The following is a 24,905-nucleotide window of genomic DNA, read 5'->3' as shown; positions in this document are numbered from 1 at the left end:
CCTTTAACCCAGCTCCAGCCCTCCTTCTGCATAACCAAAGATTGTCAATAGCTCTGTTAGATGGAGGCACAGGTTCTCTGGGCCTTCCTTCCCCTCCTCCTCCGCCTGTCTCTGCAGCGGGAAGGGAGCTGAACAGAGAGACATTCCACATCATCATGGATTATGTCACCTCACGCCCACACCATCCTCTACAGCCCCATTGATCTCTGGGCAACCTTCAGGATAGAACCTTCAAAATACAGCCTTGGGGTTTCAAATGCTTACCCACCTCCACATACACTCTGATTCCAATTTGCATTGCCTTTCTTTGCTTCTTCTCACCATAGGTATGGAAAAGTCTTGAAAGTGCTGACCAAGAGAAGAGGAGCCAAGGAGGCCTAGTTGTAGGCAAGACCATAGACTGCCAGTTGGTGACCACAAAAGCTTCGCATTGGTGTGTGGGAACCAGAGCTGGCTTGATTCCAAACCAGACTCATTCTGCGGGCAGAGGTACCCTAGGGACGTACACTAGGGTACTCACTGTTTGGGGAATTCTGGATCCTGGCCATCTCTCCATTTCTTTCTACGACAAAACACAAACTATGAAAACAAATCCCTCATCATTACTGGGAAATTAACGCAAAGCCTATGCGTTAATTTCTAACTCAGAATCACTTCACTTTCTCCATCCTCCCCACCAGTGTCCTATTTCAGGTCCTCATATCCTTTGCCTGGACAAGCACTGTGTCCTAATGGTCTGTGTGCCTTCTGCTTCTCTGCCACCCTGCTTGTCTTCTGCACTGCTACTAGTGAGCTTCCCAAAATCAGGTGCAACTGAGTCAACCCCTTCTCTATATTTTAGCTAAACAATATTTTCTTTGTGGATTTTCTCTCTAATAATGGAGGTAGTACTTGCTCATTGTAAAAATACAGACAATAAATATTTAGAGAGAAAAAATGAACTCCTTCTGATCCAGCTCCAATCCCTCCCTAGAGATGGCCGCAGTTAGTAGTTTATCTTGTGTCTTTCCATGCATTTTCCTATGTGTGGACAAACATGTGCACAGACATAAATACGGTGCATGTGTACATATACACGCACACTTTGGTACCTACTTTTCTGCAACTTGATCTTTTCCCTTAAAAATATATGGAGGGATATTTCCCTGTCAATACACATCAACTTAGCCTTTATTTTCAAAGGCTGTGAAATAGTCCATTTATTTTATGGTTTTACTGATATTTGTTCAACCAATCCCCTATTGATGAACATTTAAGTTGTTAACAGTTTTTACTGTTACAGACTGTGTGTTTCAGTGAATAGTGTTGTATCTATCTATCCATTTCTTAGGTATTTAAATGGCTACTGACCCTTGCTTTCAGATCCCTGGCATTTAAAAGAAATTAAAAACAGTTTCTAAATCACAAATGTATAGTTTAAAAAATCAAACAGCACTGCTAGATTTATAATGAGAAAGAGCAGTCCCTTGCCCCATGCCACTCTACATTGCCAGTTTCAGCTCCCCATACGCAACTTCTTTACCTGTGCTATGATCTCATTTCTTTTCTCATACAATTTATGATTTTCTCTGGAATGATCAATTATCTCATTTTTAAAATTTTCTTAATTTTCCACATATGTAGCACTTTTCACCCCAAATTTATTAATAAAAGTGAAAATCTTCTTTTTATACTTTCAAACTCTCTGGTCATCCCAACAGTTTATTTTCATTTTTATTTTTTTCTTGGAGATATCTTTTTCTACAGATTTCTGTCTTTTTTTTTTCCAATGAGGGGTCATTTTTTTTCTAAGACTGCTGCACAACTGTCAGTTGTCATCTTGGGACTTGCATTCACGTCCACCGGCGTACTCCTTCGGTCTCTTGGCTGTGTTGGATTTCCTCTTTCTTCAGTGATGGATCTTCCTTTTTCTCATTTACCACTGTATCCATAGCACCTAGCACAATACCTCCACAGAGGAAGCATTCAAATTTTTGCTGACTGACAGAATGAATAAACGTGTGATTGGATTAATGTCTTAACTGCTAGGCTAGACCATTGGTTGGGATTCCAGAAAAAGAAGATATCTCCATGTTTGCTAAGAATTCAGTGAAACCCCCGGAGAGCAAACTTGAGGGGACACTGGTAACAAGTAAACACACACATGTGAGCTGCATGGTCTAGCTTAGTGGTGGAATCCATAGCAGTGGAAAAGTATAAAGCTGGCTGGTCTTTGCAGGAATTCAGCCTCCTGCCCTTGGCCTCATTAACTCCCTACTCTGTCCAACTGAGCCAACCAGCCACAGGCAAGCAGCTCATGAAATAGCCTGGTAAGCTGGCCCCGATATCACAGCTGCTGGCTCTCTGGCCCTAATGAGGATTGCTATTGTCCTTGAATTTAGCCCAATTCCTCCCAGCAGGCTGCCCTTTAAGGACGTGTCTTATCAGCAGTCGCTTGCCCCAACAAGGTGAGGAGGGTTTCCTCCTCTCATAATGACTCTCTATATGTTTTGTCCAGACCAATTTACTACTGCAACCCACCTTCACTCAGTAGAGCTTTGCTCTAAGCTCCAGAGGTTAAGGTCAAGCTTTCTTCAAAAGTCTTTCTTCCAAAACCTTAAATCATTTATTTGTCTGCCTTCCACTGCACTTTTTCAAGCTCAGTCAGCATTACCCTTTCCTCGCACACGGTTCAGGATTGCAGGAACCTCGCAGAACACAGACTGTTGATGCCTCGCAGGCCCTCTTTGACTCTCAGATTTGCACGAGAGCAGACAGCCCCCAGGTAAGAGCCTTTCTCTTCTGGCTGCCTCTGTGTATTTCAGAATTCCTGGTTGTCAGGGCCCGTTGCTTTCATCCGATTGCACAGATGTGGAGACTATCCAGCGAGCAGGTAAAGGGGAGAGGCCGCCTTTGAAAGGGGATTAAAGGGCAGGTGTGAGGATACAGGAGGCTAACCAGAGTGGGGGCTGCTTGGGGCAGTTTTCTCTCCCACTTTCCAAGGTGGGAGACTTTCTCTCAAAAATCAAGTTGACTCATCCTTACCAAGGTCCTACTCTGTGCTGATATGTATATATCATGTCATTGAATCTCTACAATAACTTCACAGGATAGGAAACTGAGTCTTCAGAGGTTGACTTGCCCAAGGTCGCATAACTAATGAGGAGCCCAACTGGGATTTAAATTTAGGCCTGAATTCTCCAAAGGTCATGGATATTGTCAAACATGGTGGGTGGACCAGAGACAGGGGAAAGTAAGGAAGAGAGCCAGGCCCTCCAGGACTGGGGACACAGCATCCTATCTCCCTGTGGTGGAACCAGGGATGCACCGCTCAGAATTCCCTTCTAGCAAGGACCTGATACCCAGCTGCTGCGATGGGCTCAGCAGACATCCTCTGTCTGAAGCTCCTTCAAGGTTGGCCTAAACGTCAGAGTCTGAGCCTCAGTGAGATGTGACACCCAACACACGACAAGTGCTAGGGCTCCTAGAACGTGGGACTTTTAGTGCTGAAACAAGGAAAGTCTTGGGCAGGCCAGGACAAGCTGGTCACCCTATGACAACACTGATGGACCATATCCATTCCACAGTTCCCCACTGCATGGGCCAACGCTTTGTCTGACCTCTGACCTGCATCACAGTCCTATTTTCCCCTCTGTCGAGCCTGTTTCTTCCCCTCCCTTCCATAGGTGCTGATCCCTGATAAGCATCTTGCACATCAGATTCTATCCCAGCCATTGCTTCTGGAGACCCCCCCTGCAAACTCCCACTGCCAGAGAGCACCAGTGCCCAGGAGGAATGCAGAAGGACCCCAACCAACCGAAGCCCCAGGCAGAAAGGGGTACCATATGTGGGAGGGAGTTGGGCTAGGAGATGTGACATTTCTGCTCTCAGACACGGAGACCCTCCAACTGCGAAGCTCACGGTACACAAGACCAGACTGATGATATTCTGACTCACTAAGCTCTCGTTGGTTAGAGGAGAGGATGAAACAGCCTGCAGGTAACCAGAGACATCTGGAACACAGCAAGGAGGGATGGGCAACACCGGCTTCCTCAGACATTTCCATGGCTATTCCTCTTCCCGTTTGCAGATGTGTTCTTATTACCCCCCATCTTCAGCTGCTCGCCTATGTTTTTCTTTTCTAATCCTACCTGGCCTTTCTTCGTGGTTGCATTTTGGGGAGGATATTTTATAACTGACTGAAGGGCTCTCTAGATGCTTCTTAATTTAAAAATGGATTTTGGTGATGATGTACTTTTTCAGTTAAAAAAAAAATCCTACTCCTGGAAATGAACTTTTTCCTTAACTATAGGTCAGAGACAATGTCTTTCCCCTAGGAAAACCTGCCTCTGAGTCCCAATGTAGCCATATATGTCTGCCCTACTCAGGTGTGCATTAAGATGGCAGATGCCTCTCTGCATGTGTCCCAAGGCCCCTGGAATTGCCAAGGCAGGATGGTTGGGGACAGGTGTTTGGACAGGAAGATAGACAGTAGTCAAGGAGTCATCTCCTCTAATAGGTAAAGTCCTCTCTATGTGACAGCTCTGCCACATCCGCGCCACATACTTCTTTACACTTCATCACACCTGTTCACACTCGGGGGCATTGACGAATCAATTAACAGCACCTTCTTGGTGCTCACACATCACTTTGCATCAAACTGGCCATTCTCTTGACAGGGGCTGACGTTTACCATCTCCATTGGAAACTTTCCAAGGAATGAATCAAAACACAACCAAACTCAATCACAAAATTATTGAGAGGATTGGTAAAGGCCATAGGCACTTCAAGTTGCAAGTGGGAGTGAAATCTCTGTTGTGTATTTTAACATGACAGCAGTTGCAATGTGTGGAGCACCAACTACCACTTGCATTTGACCTTGGGAAAAGAGGATTCCCTCTGACCTGAATTTCATCATTAAGAAAATGCAGATAATAATACTTATGATTTCTACCTCCCAGAGTTGTTGAGGATCAAATGAAATACCGCGTCTGAAAGCACAGTTGCCAAACAGCAAAGAGCTATGTCAATGCAAGATATTTTAGTATACTGCAAAAACATAAAGTATAACACGTGCAATCAACCCAGCAATAACAGATTGATGAAGAAATTCATCAGAAAGACTGGTAAGTTAAAAAAAACCAAAACAGCGGTAATGGCCATTATCGGTAGCACAGCCAGATAGAATTAAGTCTTATGAAGAGATTATTTTGTACTGGATATTTCTTATTTGCTTTCCTACAATTCAGACACCAACAGTTTGATTGAAAGAGTCATGCAGGAAATTGTTCTTAAAGACTAGTGTGGAAAAAAAGGCACAGAGAGGTTAAGTAACTTGTTTGAGGTCACACAGCTAGTAAGTGTTAGAGCTAGAATTCAGTCCAGGCAGTCTGTCCCCAAATCTTTGCATGTTGTCATTCACTATACTACATCTCTGAGAGAGGAGGAAAGAAGGTGAAAGGAAGGTGGGTGATTGACAGGCTCTGAGAGGGGCAAGGAGGAAAAAAAGGTATTCCGTGCAGAAAGCACTGTGATACGCAGCTCTGAGCACTGGCAGGAAGATGAAGGGAAGGGGAGACCAGGGCAGCTGCCAGCCCAATTTGGCAGGCAGCTGAGTGGAGAGGTGAGGCTTCTTTTTGACAAGAGCAGCTCAGCAGCTACATGGACAGCCTGAGAAATGCAGAAGTTGATCCTCAGATGTGAGACCCACACACAGTTGGAGGACTGAAAGGCTGAGATCGTGGGTGTCTGGAAGCAAGAGGGCCACTGGGCAAGCTTCAGACTTTCAAGACACAGCTCCACACACAGGTAAGAGCGGCAATGACCACAGCAGCACCGCCAAAGAGGAGACACCAGCAAACTCACCCAGGCATTCCTGAGTAAAATCCTAAGACTTTCCAGAGAGCTCTGGGCCAGGCCCTTAGTCCTCACCAAGGCAAATGTGTGCTGCTAAACCGGACAGAATAAAACTCATGAGCGTGCAAAATCCAACTCATCCTTTGCCAGTAAAACGCCTCCCCTAGGAACCCACGCAGTGGGCGAGGCCTCCTCTGTTCAATGTCTGCGCTGTAATTGAATCTAATCCTTTGCTGGATTTGAAAGAAACACGCAAATGGATCCTTCATTCTGCTGCCTGCTCTGGGGTTTCCCTGTCTGCCTATTTTCCCCCTAGGGAATTGGCATTGGCGTTGGGTTGTAGACTGACCCTCATTCTATCCCAAGAAGGAATTTCTGGGATAGAGTGGATTTTCTATCCCTTGGTACAAGGACTTACTCTTCTCCTGACTTAGGGATGCTGCTAGGCCCCTGGGACAGGCATTTGGTCAGCGTTCCAACCTCCTGCAATCCCCCCGTGAAGGGGCCCCATTCTACCTGGTGGGTGGCGTTTTGAATACCTGGATGAGCTACTGTGGTTCTTTTCTTTCCTTTCACCACCAGCCTTCTCATTCCTTAATCCTTGCACTTCGCGTCTCTCTATCCAGCCACAAGAAGAGATCTCTTCAAATTCACTGGGGACCCGCAAATCCACCTGCCTCCCCTTAGTCCACATGCCTCATAATATCCAGACTGCATTCAACACAGTTGACCCATGGCTCTTTCTTAAAACTGTCTCCTCCCTTGGTGTCCCTGATTCCACTTGGTCTGAATTCTTCTCCTCTTTCCCCAGCCGTGGCTGTGCTCTCCCTCTTGAGCCCTTCTCCTTCTGCCACTGGGTCCCATGCACAAGGCATAGCTCTAAGGTGAGCGCTGGGCCCTGACACGAAGGGCTGAGCAAAACAGGCTGCTTCAGGGAGGGTTTCTCAGGATCTGGGGCAGCTTAGAGATTTGGGGTCGGGGCCTCCTAACCAGAAATATATAGGGACATGCAGAATAGTTCTGGCCTCCAGTATAGTTTTACCTTGAATTGGAGGATCAGGCTCCTTGAAGAGCAGTTTCATTTTTCTTATTTTTGAAAAGAGAGGCTGCATGTTCTGACAGTTTGATACAGTGTATGAAATTGCTGATTTATCTTGTCTTAAGAACAGATCTGGCAGCTAAAGGTCCATGATGCTTATTTTATAAATATAAATATATCATAGTCAAGCCTCTTTAAAGCACTGGTGTCAAGGGACAAAAGAGCCTCCATCCTTACTGGGTGGCCACTTTATGTGAAGTTATGTTTTAAGAGACGGCACTGCCCTATGGTAAATCTCAATCAACATAATAACCGGGCATGCCATAATACTGTTCAGCTGGATAACAAAATATGGTATGTTTGGTTTAAGGTCCACCAGGGGGATTTAAGTATCATTTTCTCCATGAACGCCGTTAACATTAACTATTACAATCCCTCTTGGTCTCTCTAGTGAGGTTTACCACAGTTGCATCAAGCATGAAAGCAAATGAAATTTGTGTTAAGACTCAGTAACCTTTTAATTCACTGAATTAAGGCTTTCCCAATTAGAGGCGAAAGGCAGATCTAGGAGAAGAAATGTGTGAGTATTTACTTTCTGTTTAAAGACTTTTTGGATTAAAAGATATTGGAACGGATAGCACCACAAAATTAGTTTTTGCTGTGATGGCAAGGTTAAGACTTCTGCTGTTGCTAGGATATACTGCCCTATCACAGCTGATCTTGACGGTGAAAATTGGTGCCTTAATTTCCCAGTGGTCCGTGCTACTTCTGACTTAGGCCTCATTCTGGTTAATCACACTGTCATTCTCACTGCAGATTGCCTTTTGACATCTTCATCTGCTCAAGGGTCCTGCAGCCAAGACTCAGTATGTGGAGTCAATTCAACGGGCTTCAGTGGTCAAGGCCTGGTCCCTGCGACCTGGTACTCATGGGAGAGGAGAGGAGTTTAGGAAGACACATGCCACAGCTGGAAGCAAGGTTGGAAGGGAAACAGGATTTCTCTTGGTGTGTATGAAGCTGTGATGGGGAGCCATATACAAATAAAATTATGGAGAGAATCTTAATGGGCAAAGTTGAAGTCTACAATAATTAGAACCAGAGATTTCTAGTGAAGTAACACTAATTTAAAAAAATCTATCACTTACATTTTTGAACCCAAGGAAGATGGAAAAATAGGGTGTATTGTATTTGAAATCTAGCTTTTATCAACCCCTATTGTATGTACCAGTTAGTACATAAACAAAAGACTTTGAGCCAGTACCTCAATTCCCCAGTCTACAATGGCTCATCCAAAGTATTTCCTTGTTGCCAGTTATTTGTTCTAATATCTAAAAATGTCAAGGATAGATATTTCTCATTAGAATGTTATCTCAATAGAAAGCCCTGACTTGAATTATCACTGGCATTTCTTTAGCAACCAGTTTCAGGTCTAGCGTGTAACAGATACATCTCCAAACTCGCGCAAGTCGATCAGGTAAGTAACACGGAACTAAAGCTTGGAGATTTTAAGTCAGTTGCCCAGGGACGTAGCTGGTAAATGGCAGAGCGGATTTGAATCCTTGTCTCCTTGGCCCCGAAGCCCATAGTCTTTCCTTTACAATACATTAAACTGCCTCCTTTACCACATTGGAAGTTGCAGCATATATTTCTGGAAGCACCCGCTTTATAAGTTACAAATTACAAATACACATTATGGTAAAAATAGACTCAGAGTCTTTTCTCTTATAATTATGTTATAGGAAGGATCCTGGACTGGGGCCACCCAAAGAACCCATACCTTGTCTGTAGGAGACTACAAGTAGGGGGGGTTAGTAAGGGGCAATTTTGCAATTTTGTTGCCACCAAGAGTAGGGTCATCAATGACATCCCTCCTCCAGATGCATAGTTCCCACCTGCATACAGTTTGCTGAAGCGTTTTTTCCTTCCAGAATACTCCCTCATGTGTGGACCTTCTGCTGCACCAGGGTTATGAAATGCAATGCTTAGTGTCTACTAGGGTTTCTATGAGTGACCCACAGGGCTGTTGTGTACAGGCAGCCTGGGGTATGCGGCAGAATCTGGCACTCTGAGTTGACCCCCATAGCCACTTCACTGGATATAAAGGCAGCAGGGGTCACTGTGGGAATTTCACTGTGGGAAAACCCAGGAATCCTGAGGTTGCAACCGGGTCAAAGGATAAAATGCACAGACCTGAGGACAGAACTCAAGAATGAGTGTGAGAATGATGTGACAGGACAGCCTCAAGGGGCCTTATGGGTTCCCAAAGAGTGGTCTATTTCCTCTCCCCAAACTTTTAGCATCTCAGTTTCCTCTCACAGTTTTGAGCACTTGCTGTATGTGTCTGTGAAATACTCTCACACGAATGATCTTACATCATCCTCCCAACATACCCTATGAGGCAGATACTATTCTTATAACGATGTACAGATAAGGAAACTGAGGCCAGAGAAGCAAAATGACAATTTTTGTCAGAGCTGATAAGTGGCAAAGGCTGGATTGGAGCCCCAGTCTTCCTGACTCCTGGTCTGGCACTTCCCCTCCGCAGCACTGCGTTCTGATGGACAGCTGATGCACACTTGGTCTGATTTCAATAGCTCCAGATGTTGAACTGATGTGTGCCTTTACTCTACAGATGCCAGCATGAAAATATTCACTGTGACCATCTTGTCCTGTTTAACAGAGAGTTAATTTGAAAAAACAAACCACTGGTTTTCTCTCTGGGATGCTAATGAGTTGCACCTCTGTGACGGAGTGTGCATGGGGCGCTGGCTGTGACTAGACCTCTCCATGCAGGGGGGCCCTCCCAGCCACTTGTCCTCCTTCCTTATTGCCCTATTGATTGGCCTCTTTCATTTACAGAGAATGCCGCCCTTGAAGAAGAAGATAAATGGCTGTGAGTGTTTGCTCTGATCCCCTTCCTTCCTGCTAATGACTGAAGAAACCTGAAATACTGGGTTTGGGGGCCGTGGGTAGACACACCTTCCAATATACAAGACCCAGGAGTCAGAGCGACAGAGCAGAAGAGGCAAAAGCAAATCTGAGGCAGCCACCGCCTCTTCCTCTGCCTGCAGGTGAGGAAACCCCTCTTTACGGACGTATCATTTTTATAGGCCAAATGGATTTCTCAGTTATAGAGAAAGGTAGATGCTTGTTCAACTTTTTTGTTAAAATTAGCAGATTGGTGAGCCAAAAAAGTACTATAGGGCCCATTCTTTGTGGAATAAAAGAAAATATTACCCCAGAACAGACCATCTCTATCTTCTTTATTAACCCTCTGTTTCTGAAAATGTCTGCTGGTTCTCAGAACATACATGGCGAATTGACCCCTTTCCTCCACAGGGCCCAGTGCAGCATTCAGCAGGTGCAGCTCAGAGATAAAGGTTAACTCATCTGAAATAACCCCCAAAATAGCACGCACAGAGTGCTGATGACAGTTTGCATACAGCCAAGAAAAGAGGCTTTTACGAGATGACGGGAATTGGTGCCTTCACAAACAGCAGGTGGGGTCGAAATAGCTGAGATCCTTAAAGAAATTTTGGAAGAGGATGCAAGCCGGCCTTCATCCCGGGTGGTCAGTCCACTTTCCTTTGTGCGTCGAGTTGGTCTTCGTTTTGGCACTGTAACTAAATACCCCATCCAAAATGAATCTGTCGTTCACTGACACACACTTTGCAAACTGGATTCAGTTCCTTTTGGCTCTCGCAAATTCAAAGGCTGCCTCCAGCTAACCAAGTACTTCCACCGTCAGGGCCAGTCAGGCGGACAGAATTCGTTTTTCCAGTACATCCCACCCATGTGCTATCCAGGTTTTAATCCACGGTTCCCCACTGAACAGGCTCCTTTAACTGTTTACAAGCCATACATTCTGAATAGATGTAAAACTCAGCATTGATTTTTATTTGAAGCTTAGAGAGGGTTCACTTGCTCTTTCTGAAGCAGATGCCACCAATAATTACACTTGCGGCAGAACCGTGCAGAGTGGTCCAGATCAACCGCGGCTTCTGGAATAACCTAGCATGGAAATGAGCAGTTTATTTCTCTTCATTCTTTAGTACAGGTCTCAACATTTCTCATCGCCCTGCTACACCTCTGTAGGGATGTACATAGCATAGAGATTTCCTTCTGTACCTTTCTTTCCTTTATAAAATACTTGACTATAGTGCCAATAAAAATGGCCTCTTGTAAAGCGCTTTTCAGCAAATAAAGTAGATATATACTTTAATGTACAAAGAGACTAGATAGGATGTTTAAATAATCTTGGGGATAGAAAGTTGTTCTCTTCTCCCTACTTGCAGAAGAGAAAACTGAGGCTCAGAGAGGTCGAGCAATTTACCCAAGGCCACATAGATAATAAAAGGCAGACCTGAAACAGGAAGTCAGGCCACTTAATTTCAGAGCCAGAGCTCTTTCCATTATTCTATGCTGCCTCCGGAGAATGCCTTCATGGAGGGAATTTTTCCCTCTAAAACCCTGTAGTGGCCTTTTCAACATGCTGAAGTCTGAGCCAGAGGATCCGGGGCATACACCACCCAGTCCACATCCACAAAGAGCAGACAGGCACAGAGGGATGCAGAGCATACAAACGGCTGCTCTAAAGCCCAGCCATCAATATGGATTACTGCACAGCTGATGGCGTCCGAGGAGAGCCGCGTCAATTTAGCAACAGGCAGCGATGAACAGTGTGTGCTCTGTCCTCATCCGTTTTGCATGCACCTAGAGATGGGCAAACCTGCCACCTGAAAAATAATGGGGTATACAGGCCAGCCGGTGTCCCCACAGTACACAAAATCCTCTATTTCTGTCCGTTCTCCTGTGGCTCTGTGAGAGGGTCCGGACAAGGCTCAGATCATTATCGCAGCCCTTTGGAAGCCGATGTGGCTCAGCAGACCGGACTCAGCAAGGGCTGGCCTCTATTGGCGGGTCTTGAACCTTCCTGCCCTCTCTGTCCTTTGCCTTCCCATCCCCCACAGCTGCCGTAGAGCTGACAATAAAAAACGATGCCCTAGGCTGGCCTGTTTTTATTATTAGTTATGTGGCATCATAAATGTACATAGAGATGTTCAGTAAATGAAATTGTGCCAAACACCAAACAGGGCCACTGCCCCAAAGATCTTTTGGCCTTAGGGCAGTGGCAGAACAATATAAGAGGAACAAAGGGAGCTGAGAGCCAGATGAGGTGAGGTTTTAGTACTGTTTGGCCTTTTGCAGGGGGAGGAACCGGCAGTCCAGAAGGCTGATGGAGAGATACGGCATGCAAAATGCATCGTGGCCACAAAGGGACTTCAAGGCCAGCAGCCCAAGCTCCCAGTAACGGGCTGGGGATGATTTCGGAAAGTCAGGGGAATCAGGCCCTTCTATTATTTAACAAGATAAATAAGGAGGGGGTGAGAATAAATGTGCGAATATTTGCTTTTGATCATGGGCAATCTGACTTTGTTAGGAGAGGCAGGAGCTGCAGGCTCGCCCCTTTGTAAGAGTCCCTTCGGATTCCACACAGTATTAAATTGCACAGACTTCTCCGGCAGAGGCAATGTGTAAATATAGGACAATAACTGGAAATTTATGAGGTTAAATACTCAGGAATTGCTGAGTAGTAAAATGAAGAGACATAAATTACAGGAAATGCTGCCCTTCAATGAATACATTGTCCATAATAATGAAACTTTCAAAAGGCAACCGTAACCAAATATCAGAAGAGGGTATGAAAGGAGAAAAGCCAAGTAAAGACGCGGGACTAGGACAGCCCACAGTCAGAGCTGCGCTGTCACTGTTCAACGGTCAGACCAGCTCCCTTTGATTTCTGTGGCTCTTTGTCCTCAGGGAGCACAAGGTAGAATCATTGTTTAAAGGAGGTGAGCAGGTATAGCAAAAGGAGTATGAGGAGTGTGGTCTGAGGAGATGCTGTGCCTCCCTACCCGTGTGACCTTGGCCAAGTTACTAATCTATGTGATCTGCAGTCTTCCCATCTGTAATATGGTTTTCATAAAACCTACTTTACAGAATTATCATGAGAATTAAAAGGGACAGACATGTAAACTACTTAGCCCAGGTCATAGGACTGTTTAAAAAAAAGGAAGTGTTCCCTCTAAGACCTTTATCAAATAACAAGAAAGTGTCAGCAAAATACGGATAAGGAAGATGGGTTCAGGCCAGAGAGATTGGGAAAGACTTCTCAGCTGGGGAAGCATTTGAAAACGAGGTTAGGTTTTGATGAAGAGATGGGAAGGACAGGAATCAAGTCAATGCACAAAGAGGACAAGGAGCGTTCTGGGACTAGGAGGCAGGGGAAATGGAGGGGAGTAAGAGAGATGGGCATTGGGCCCAAATCGTAAGGGTCCTGACTGTCATGCTAAGTCAACTGGCTGTTGTTCCATAGGCACTAGGGAGACATCAGAGGTATCAGAACAGGGAGTGACATATCAGAGAGGTGTTTCGGGAAGATGACTCTGGTATAGTGTAAAAAATATATTCAAGTGGGGAAAGACCAAAAGCAGGGAGACCAATTGGGAGGCTGTGGCCGTAGTGCAGGCAAGCACTAACGAGGGCCTGAGCTGGGACAGAGGTGGCGGGAAGTGAACTGAAGGGACAAATGTGGAACACTGAGGAGGCTGATATGGCAGGGTTTGGTTATTGATCGATTGTGGGGTGAGGGACAGCAAGGAGTGTAAGAAGTCTCTGAGGTTCCAAGTCTAGGGAACTAAGGATCTGGTAATGTCATTAACAAAAATGAAGATGGGCGAGTTGGTAAAAGTGATTTATTGAGTCTGAGGTACTCATAGAATTTCCAAGAAGAGCTGTTGAAGAGGCTACTGGCAGTGCCTTGAGTCTAGACTAACACCCAGATTTGGGAATCATGGACACTGTAGTCTAAGTTGAAGCTATAGCAGTGATGGTGTCTACCGAGGGAAAGAGTATGATTGGGGTGGAAGCAAGTGGGAAAGAGGGGAGGAGAAGACAAGGGCAAACACCAGAGAATGTGTCTGTTTGGGGGCAGGAAAAGGAGACTGCAAAGGAGGTGAAGATAGAGCATGAGAGAGACAGGGCCAAGAAGGGCGTTTTGAGGCAATGGAACCATCATCAGTATCTAGAATCAGAGAAGAGCTGAGGTGGGTAAGAGCTAAGAAGCCTTGGGTCTTGGAGACTTTTTAAACTTAGATTTAATCTCTGCCTTCTTCCAAAAGACATTTGAAGAGACTTAAAAGATTAGACTACACTTCAAATGGCATAATTGAAATAAACATTTTAAGAAGACAACTCAAAAGCCAACAAGTAGGAGGCAAGAGGGGTGAGGTAGGTGCTGCACCTGAGCACTAAGAAGAGCATTGAACTCTTCGACCGGTAGGAGATTTTGAGGTCGTGGAGTGCCTTTAAGGTTCGGTTTCATCAGGGGTAGAAGACACACAGTTTAGAATGCAAAGGGATGTGGGGTGAGGCGGTGAGGAAGGAAGTGGAAGAGCAAGTCCAGATAACCTCTAAGAGTGGTTTTGTGGTGCAGAGGAAGAGAAAGGAGGACAATATGGACATCGAGGTTAGGATGTAAGTTGTGATGACAAAGAAGAAAAAGGATGAACAGATACACTGGCCGAGCACATGAGAGAGACAAAAGCAGCCTCTCCTCTATATACCCTTTCTATCAGAAAGACGAATGTGAGAAAACTGCACACAGTAGATGGCCTCTCGCTTAGACATAAGTAAAGATACGAAGAAAGAACATTCTGCTGGGAACGGTGAGTGGGGTGGGTGCAGCTAGAGCAAAGGGGCTGAGGTGCAGACACAGCGTGGCACCTCTTAAGTAGGGAAGAGTCTGCTTCTCATATGGCATTTAATAATCTACTTCTTGAGTTCCACTCAACACAAAGGGTTCTTAACTTAATGGGTGACAAGCAGTTAAGTGGAGACATTTTCCTGGTGCATCATGGGAGAACCTACCCAGAGGTCCCAAAGAGAGAGGATCCCAGACACTCTAACATGGAAAGAGGTGGAGTTGCTGGGAGGACCCAGGGAAAGGGCCATACTGGGCCCCCTCCCCCTGGTTAGGGAGTGCAAACGCACCCTATGGGCCCCAGGCTTGCTCTCCTCCTCACTCTCAGGTGTTCCTGTCTGGAAACGAAAGGTGTAGAGGAGTGTGGGTGGACGCAGAGCACTTCTCTGTGGGCCTTCACCCTCATTCTCCCATTTCTCAAATCTTTATCTGTGTTAGCGGTTTCCAAGCTTTTAAAAATCACAGGATGCTTTCAGCTTTTCTTTTGACTTGATAGAACCCCGAGATGACATGACCTAAAAGTATTGTCACCTTTGTTGTTGGTTTTTTAATTTGAAAATAAAGTTAAGTCATGAGAATCAAGCAAAATTATTCACATGTAATGTATCAGCAATAGCCATTGGTTGAAATATTTGAAAACTCTTTGATGCTATTTTATTGGATGCTTTTGTTTAAATCTTTGATACTCTTGGGCAAAGTGTTTTCTTATGGAAACCAGAACAGTTACTATTACTGCTTTCTTTCAACTGGAGCCCCTGGTCATTTTAAAAAGAAAAGGGGGTTATAGGAAACTGAGGGATACCAGAACTGACCGTTTTTAGAATTTTCTATGTGTCAGGCAATTTACATCTATTAATATTTTTCCAACTTCAAGCAATCCTGTATGGCCACTTAAATATGAGGCTCAAAACAGTTAAATGACTTGCCCCACATCCAGCAGTAAGGTCAGGAATTGAGTCCAGGAACAACTGACTTGAAAATCCATCTTCTTTCCCTTAGACCACACTGACTCCCATAGCAGGAGACAACAAGGCAGGAAAGCAGCCACACATTGGGCTCCTTCTCCCTTAAGTTCCGAAAAGGTTCCTACCGTGGTTCCAAGTGTCTGCCAGCATGCCTATGCTTCAAATGAACTGTGTATGTGCATCTCCACTGGGTATGTCTGTTGCTCAAAAGTGTTTTGTAGAATAGTGATTAGACTTCTTCTGTACCTACAACAGGTAGAACTTGGACTAATGGTTGAAGTTGAAAGGAGACAGATTGTAGGTAAATACAAGGAAGAGCTTTCTAACAGAGTAGCCCTTTATATGTGAAGGTGTGAAAGAAAAATCACAACTAAGGACATAGAATGTATCTGGAAATGCGATAAATAATAATAGGCACTATTATACCCCATTATACAGGTGAGTAAACTGAGCTGTAGTGTGGTAAGGTAATTCACCAAGATGGAGCAGGAATTTTTCCCAGTTTGGCTAGAAGCTCCTCGCAGGCAAAGGAAACAGGGCCTGTGCAATGGAGCAGAGGATCTGTTGTATATCAGTCTGTGTTCTCCATCCCATACCTGAATTCTAACATGCAGACAAAATGGTAGACTGGAACCAAAGGTCAAATGGCAAAGGTAACGTTCTCCACTTTTTCATGATGGTCCTTTCACCAAGAAATTGCATGGAGGGCCTCTGAACTGTGACCTAACTCATTCTCCCTGACTATTTCTTCATGAAAGTTCATTTAACTAATTATTCACTTAATATTTATTGAGAATCCTGTATTGTAAAAATGATATTAAATCCTGGAGATACAGTGATGACCAAGACATGGTTCCTACCCTCAAAGGGCCCCCAGTTCCCACAAAAGGAAACAAGGCAAGTCCACAAGCAATTACCACAAATCAGGCTGTGGTGAAATACCCTGAGAGAGGCAGCCACAAGAAAGTGTTATGGGATTTGGAGAAGGGAATACGAAATAATTTTTAATGGAGGTAGGGGATCTGAAAACACTTCATGAAAACAAAATCACAAAAAACGTATTTTGAAAAGTGGATCAAATTTCAGTAGAGACAGGAAGGGAAGATCTGAGTTAGGGTCTTGATAATTAAAAAGCAAAGAGTGTGCAGGGAAGCGGAGACCAAAGACATAAACAGGGATTAATGGAGGTAAGATGGAAAGTCATGCTGGACTGAAATGTGAGCCATCTTGAAAATTGTGGACTTTTAACTTGACTTGGAGGACAATAGGCGGTATTAACAAATGAAAGGAAAGAAGGACAGTCTCCTTGGCTGCAGAACCAAGGAGAAGGGCAAGCCTTTACACAGGCTTGGGAGCCAGCCAGATCCCACTCTGAATCCTGACTCCTCCCCTGCTAGTTCTGAAGCTATGAGCATGTTATTTCTTCTCAGTTTCCTCATCTATAAAAGGGAAAAAATAACACTTACATTGTCAATCTATTGGGAAGATTGAATGAAACACTGTGTATAAATCCCTTAGCAGATAACCAGCTTTGGTGAATTTATTAAAACCAAAATTAGGAGCAGCCTGCTGGATCAATGTGTCTCATTCACTCGCCAGTTTCTCTGGAAAACATGTTAACTGCTTTGTGCCTGGGATTTTTACAATCTCCTCCATATTTGGCATACTCTGACGAAAAACGCCATCATATCAGCAGATTTTGCTTCCATTTTGCCGTGGTGAGCATCAGGGCACTGGCATATTCCCTGCCATGGGCTTTCTCTGTGGGCTCTCTCTCTCTGAACTTCTATCCAGTAACAACCACACCACACAGCCAGGATAATGACATGGGACTGATCCCAAGGCCTCATCCAGGGCCCAAAACGAACTCTAGGGGAGAAGAAAAAGCAATTAACTGGTCTGTGTCTACAAGGCAAAAATAATGGGAAGAAAGTCATCTCAAGTGACTGTTTGTGAGTCAGCCTGAGATACTGACCAAGGTGCTGTGCCTTTGATGGGGAGATGGTGACACCTCTGTGAGGTCATCCCTTTTTCAGATTTGATGCAGTTCTTGAATGCACAGCACAGACTATTACCTGTGCTTTCCTTCACATGCTGTGATTACGTGTTCAGTAAATAGCACGGAGACTGTAAAGACTTTGTTGTGAAATCAAGCAACATTAACTCATTAAGTCAATAATTCATGGACTCTTTTATCTAAAGTGGCAACATCACACCATCAATTCACAAAACAGCCACTTCTCTGAAGTGTGTGTGATGATAATAATGGATTTTCTAACAATACCCTCTCAAAGCAAGGTCACTGCGCCCAGATGCTGTGGACATGCCGATCTGACCTAGGTCAGCAAAACAAGCTTTATTATTGAACCTAATTATGAACTATCAAGATAATGGTCTAGACTAAACTGTTTCCTAGGGGATTATTTAGAAACTAGTAAGCCATTTTAGTTTTAAATCTACTGTGCTTGGCAGTACCTGTGATCAGGCAAGAAATGTATTTGCTGTGTAGAATGCACCAACTACACTTGGTGCAAATACTTTGGAATCTTAGGAATAGTAGTGACATTATACAATGTTATACTGCGCTTGTATGTAATTTTCAGGTTACTGGCTATACTGTTATATACTCATCTTACATACTGATAGCTATATAGGTATAGGTATATATCAGATAATGCTCATAATGAAGTATGCAATTCTGAGTATTTGTAGGCAGTTGTGCAATGTGGCACACAGGGACACATGGTTTGCTGCAGCTGCTTTTGTGTCTTAACTTGGAAAGAACTTGTAAAGGTATTTATTTCTCATATTGATTGAGAGGTTTTCACCTGCCATCAGATTTGCGGTTAACATGTTTCTCCTATTCAGATTCACAGACTACGTTTCTTTATTGCCCGACACTGGGTCATGCTTCCACACTGGCTTACTTTTGCATCAGAGTTAACATTGGGATGGAGTTCTGGGAAAGAAACCAAAGTACAGAATATATTCTGGATTGTAAACCGCACCAGCAGGTTTATAATAGCTTTTGGGGAAAATTCCCATTAAAGGTAGGCAGTGATTATAAGATAAACCACCAAATCAGAAGTGTTAAATTGAGTAAAAATGCATCTCAGACTTGAGGAAATAAGATATACCCTATTTGACTGGCGAAGTCCTGGTAAAGCTAGTCATCTGGCATGAATGAAGACTACATTTTCAGGGATAACAGTAATACCATGACCACTGAAACCAGTGTTTTGTGATTTCAGGCCAGCATCTTCACCTCCTTGCCAATGAAATAAAACACTTTGAGGTCATATCAAGCCATCTTTGCTGATGTGCAATCGGTTATAGGGTGTGTATATTTCTCAACTCTTTAGCATTTTAAATGTAAGTCTCAAAGATTACCTGACAAAAAGGTTTCCACAATACTACAATTAAGAGCAGTATCAACCTCCAGAGTTTCTGCTTCATAATTTTTGCATGGAATTTTGCAATAAAGCTTGGATCTCTAAAACTAGAAAAGGGGCAAGTAGTGTGGTAGTTGCTAATATGGTCTCTGTAATCATAGTGGTGGGTTTGCGTCCTGCCTTTCCCAGTTTGTAGAAATGACTGTGGACCATGTCCTTTAACCTCTGTATGACTTGGTACTCTCCACTCTAAAATGGCGAGAATGATAGCCCCTATATCACAGGCTGGTCGGGAAGATAAGATAAAGTAATATCCATAAAGTGCCTGGCACTTAGTAAGCACTACTAAATATAAATTATCATTCCTCAATAAAAATTGCCTGATAGTACCATTTATAGGATTTCTTCCTTGGGTTGTCTTAAAATTTTTCTTTCTTGATCTGGATCAAGGAGCAGAGTTCCTACCGTGGTTATCTTCTCCCTTTGGTCTTAGCAGCTTAAACCTTTGATTACACTGCAATGATTTGTTTTTCCTTGCCTCTCTTTATTTCCAACATTTTTTACAATAAACATGTTAGTGAGTAATTGGGGTGGGGCTTACAAAACAAAACTCTGTCTTCCCATGTGTATACACACACACACCACACACACGCAAATGCACAGACAAGCCCCAAATTTAGAACCATTTCAATGACAGTGATTCTGCAGAATTTTTCAATAAATCTACCAAAATAAATAAACAGACTAAAAACCGAGCAGTGGAAATATGTGGGAATAGACTTTGTTAAAATATTTGCTTGCAGAGCGTATATTTTTTTTCCTCTCCCATGCCGTAAGATTTCATAAGAAATCTTTCTCATTTCTTATGACTTTAAAATTTGGCAGCAGTAAATTTGGTACAGGAAAGAAATATTCATGGAACTTTTGTAAGAACTCAAATAATGACCCCACCAAAACCTTCCCCTCTGTTCAAGTTATAATGAAACGGTTTTACATAAGTAGCACATTTACTAGAAATATTACCAGCCACACAGGTAGTTAAATTATTACATTAAGTTGTGTGGAGAGAGGAAAAAAAATCATATTTAAGTAAAGTCATTTCATTTACATTCTGTCCTAAATTAAGAAGGATAAAATTAACTAATGTCTGTAACTTTAAGTCATTGGAAATATGCTTCTTTCTATTTATAATGTAAAATAATTTTGCGTCTTTTATTCCCTGTATCTGAGTTTTCAATAATAATAATAAAAATAACACCTGCTATTGAAAAACGTCAATTTATTTAATGGTTGGGAATTCTTCTTTTAACTTCGGGTAATCTTCTTATGACTCAATTAATATACAAAGACACAAGAAAAAAGAGAATTCTTAATATATGAGTGTCCCCCAAATAAACAGATGTTTCTATGTTAAGAACTAATCAACTCTTTGGGAGTTAATCAACAAATTCCAAAACGGTGCCCAGGCCATAATTAACCGCTTCTTCTCGGAGAGAGCACCCATCATGGTGAGGGTGCAGGGTTTGATTAGCATCACTTCACTGGCAGAGCAGCTTCCAGGCTGCACTTAAACAACTAATCTGCAACATCACTCTTGACCTTGGTGGCGGCTGCCCACATATAAGAGCTTCAGGACGCAGAAGATTAATTACTCCAACACGTAATTCACGAGAGCCCAGGGCCCTGAAGCCTTGATAACAAAGCTGCCTGAGATTGATTAGTGGTGGCTCTGGCAGTGAGGTTTGGGCTTCTGTAGTGCCCATGTCAAAATGGCATAATAGGATGGAGCCAGAGAGAGCTTGAGAACCACACAGGTATGGAAGACCACAGCCCACAGGCAGAGATTCCTTCATCGAGAACTTCGCAGTTCTTGCTTCTCGTGTTTCTGGCTGAAGCTCTGTACTTAATTTCTTCTATGACTTGTGGGCCACTTCAGAAAGGTGTTCAGATTTCTTACCAGCCAAAGTAGGTGGAGAACAGTTAGAATATTAATACCAATAATTCCTTGCAGTTGGTGCCCACAAGCACCAAAAAAAGAATAAACGAATGAACAAATGAATGGATTAAATGTGTTAAGTGCTTTGCAATTTACAGAATGTTCTTACACGTATGGTCTCAATTGAGCCTTTTATCTGGTGAGTTTGGTATCAGTGTCTTCGCTTTTAAAGGTAAACTCCTCTTTTCTGTACTCTCAACACTTCTGAGATGAAATGTGTGGATTTTCCAGACCAAGCAATTCTGATGCTAACTACCTGGAGTTCGTGCAGACTCCACAGGTTAAGAGCTCAATCCCACTAGCCTGCCCCCACTTCAGAAGCCCGTCTTAAGTCCCAGGTTGTCGCCTGTACTTCTGACCTACCAGCTACAAATCAGGGGTTCCCACACCACCTTCCTAAAGTTCAGTGATTTGCTAGAACAACTCGGGAAGGTGCTTTGCTTACTGTTACTGGTTTATTATAATGAATATGACAGAGGAACAGCCAGATGGAAGAGAAATGTATGGTAAAGTATGTGGGAAGGGGTGCGGAGCTTCTCTCTTGGGGTGCACCATCTCTTCAACCCCATTGTTTAGGGGTTTTATGGAGGCTTCATTATAGAGGCATGATTGATTAAATTACTGGCCATTGGTACATAAGTCAGTCTCCAGCCCAGGAGGTCTGATGGTGGGTCTGAAAGTTTTAACTCTCTAATCAATGGTTGGGTCCTCTGGCTACCAGCTCCCATCCTCAAAGAGCCAACTAATTAATATAAACTTAGGTGTGGTGAAATGGGGCTCATTATGAGTAACGAAAGATGCTCCTCTCACTCCCTCCACTGAGGAAGACACAAGGGTTATAGAAGCTCTGTGCCGGGAACCTGACAAGGACCAAATATACGTTTCTTATTATATCACATCACAACTTCGAAGGTGGGGAAACTGACATTCTGAGCAGTGAAATGACTTGCTCAGACGCTTGTTGATTGCACGTAGTAAAATAAAGGCCAGAAACCAGAAATTCTAAATACTAATCTGGTGCTCTTTCTACCTCACCTGACAAGAAGGCTGGGCAGAGAAGAGCTGGCCTGGGGACAGCAAAAGAGGTTAAGAAGGCAAAGGAAAATGAGACAAAGAAAAAGTGGGTGAAGAGTTTCTCTGCTTACTTCTGTATGTGATGTCTAATGAAAATATAATGAGATTGATTTTACGACAAACACTGTAAAGTCCACCCGCAATTGTGCGGTATTCCCTTCAGAATGGTCACCCTGGGATGAGGAGAAGATCATGGTTGATGGTTGAAACTGTGTTTCAGAGAAAGAAGTCAGCCTGTGCTCTCCAAGGGAGCTTGGCTGTGCCCTCTGACTTCCACTCTGCTGTGGCTTCCCAGGTGCTAAGTGGCAAGGGTGAGCCTCCACAGGGCCACCGCCACTAAGGCATTCTGTCACTTTATGACACAACTGCAAACATTCTTTTTGAATTTGTGGTGTACGTTGTTGACAGTCTTCCTGAACAGATACAGCACTTCAATAAAGTGCTACTTCTCTTAATGCTTGAGTTGTCCTGTGAAGTATACATTATTTTTATTCCCATTTTATAGATCATAAAATAGAGGTTCAGAGAAGCTAAATTACTTGTCTAAGATCACACAGCTAATAATAGGGTGATAGTTTGATTAATTCATTCAATAAATAAATGTGTATTGAATACCTTCTATACACTATTTTAGAGGATACAGCAGTAAACAAGACCAACAAAGTCTCTGCCTCATGGAGCTTACATTTAAAAATTCTGATGATAAATCTGGAAATAAGAAATAAATGAAGAGAGGCTGGCCCCACGGTGTAGTGTTAGGTTTGGTCCATTCTGCTTTGGTAGCCCAGGTTCATAGGTTCGTATCCTGGGCACAGACCTACACTGCTTGTCAGCCATGCTGTGGTGGCGACCCACCTACAAAACAGAGGAAGATTGGCACAGATGTTAGCTCAGGGACAACCTTCCTCAAGAAAAAATAGAGGAACATTGGTAACACATGTTCCCTCAGGGTGGCTCTTCCTCAACATAAATAAACAAATAAATAATATAAATAAATAAATGAATGCCGTGATCCACAGCTGCCTAAGAATTCTAGGACTTCATTCCAGGGCATAAATTCTCTCTGCGATGTGTCTTTCTCCAGGCATGTTCTCTATGTCACTCTTTCCCCTAGAGGGAAGGCCTTCTTCCATCTGTATTCATGGGCTATGGGAACTGTTCCCATCCCTCTTGCACTGGTCCCTGACCAATGACTTAGCAGCTGCCCATAGTAGCAGCCTGGGCACATCTTCCTGTGTACAGGTGACGACACTGAGAGCATCCTCCCTCCAGGCCAGGTGCAACCCTGCCTGATAACCATGACCACAACACCGTTTCTCAGGTATTCACGGGATCCCAGCACTGTGCTAAGCATAAGAATTAATGCATTTACTCCTCACAACAACCTTAAGAGGCAGGCACTACATTTTCCACTTGAGATATCTGAGTCACCAAATATCTAGCCCAAGCCTCAGAGTAGGAGTGAAAACCAGATCTCTGTGACTTTGGAGCTGGGCCTCAACCATCATGCACTGCAATGTGGAGCTGACCCACCACTCAGGCCTCTCTGTGGCCTGACCGGCTGTGCTAAAAGTAGTTTTCCTGCTGCCAGATTTGCCTATCAAGTTACAGGAGGAACTGCAGCTCCTTACAAATGATTGTTGATGATTATTCTTTAAAGTAGTTTTGTAACATATGAGTTTTCTAATTAACTTTCCATTTTTAAGGCATAAATGTACTTATTTAAAATTTTTTGTTTTTTTACTTGAGGAGTTTTAAGACAAAGCAGATTATACAACTTTGACTCAGCAGAGAATTTGCATCTCTTCCATGTTACATGTCTTCTTGACATAGAAGGGCTTTGGGTTCCCTGAGAACACCATTCCCTTGACATGCAAAGGGAGAACTGAGCACAGGGTAGCAGAAGGTCAAAGCAAATTTGTGGAGAATTTTATTATAATGATGCTCATTTCCTGGACAAGAAAAGTAAATTAGTCCTTTGGGGGACAATGAAAATTCTTTCAGGGATGTGGTGTATTGAAGGGTTATGGCTATTCAGCAACATTACTTCTTTAGTTCCTTCCCAGAGAATTATAATTTCAGGACAGAACAAGGTACAAGGTACTTACAAAAAGTGTAGCTTTTGTTGGATGTTTTTTCCCTTAACAGAACACTTGTTGTTTTTATGTAATTCATTCTCCAAGGAATTTTGTGTAACTGTACACAACATGGACCATTCCAGGCAATGGCATGGTGTACACCTATGTTGCTGATATGTGTACAAGGATGCCTGATGGCAGAAGTTATGTGATCTGTGTATATTTCAATTGATTTGGAGGGAGGGAGGAGACTAATGGCACCATCAGCTTATTTAACTCTCACTTGGTATGAGTAAATAGATACATTTGAACCAATCATACTAATTATATCTCTGACCTAGCTCACCTAGCATGATCTGCCCTACCTGGTGCACCATATTGGCTTCTTTTCTAGAAATAGGGGGGAAATTGACAAGAAAATCTCAGAGCCTCTTTTATAGACAGGACAATTATCATCATTTCCTGACAACAGAGGAAGGTGAAAGAGTTTTTCCTCAGTTGTTAAGAAAAACTACCTTTCAACCTTTCCCCTTCTTCACTTTCAGCATTTCAACTATCATCTCTAGGTGCTTAAATGATAAAGCCTCTAAAGACCCTGGGTCTACAGAAGGAAAGGTCTGTAAGGGCATGAAAGCACCAGCCAAAGGAAAGCAGACACCAAATCTCCAATGTAGAGGGTTTGAGAAAGAGGTGACCCCATCACATAGCAGCAGCATTCACGCCAGGTGCTCCTGTACACCTCAACTGCCCAATATCACCAGACA

The 24,905-nt window shown here is 43.4% G+C and overlaps 1 long non-coding RNA gene across 1 annotated transcript; it reads left to right on the top strand.

Moving 5' to 3' along the window:
* Positions 1 to 338: 338 nt before the first annotated feature.
* Positions 339 to 20,012, top strand: LOC139042532 (uncharacterized). Its single transcript, XR_011499337.1, has 3 exons — positions 339 to 7,852; positions 9,734 to 9,945; positions 10,214 to 20,012. It is a non-coding gene; the product is annotated as an uncharacterized lncRNA (long non-coding RNA).
* Positions 20,013 to 24,905: the final 4,893 nt, after the last annotated feature.

This window comes from Equus asinus, chromosome 2 (genome assembly GCF_041296235.1).
Source record: "Equus asinus isolate D_3611 breed Donkey chromosome 2, EquAss-T2T_v2, whole genome shotgun sequence".
Classification (NCBI taxonomy): Eukaryota; Metazoa; Chordata; class Mammalia; order Perissodactyla; family Equidae; genus Equus; species Equus asinus.
Note: the sequence above shows the minus strand (reverse complement) of the source record. Positions and strands in the feature narration are given on the sequence as shown.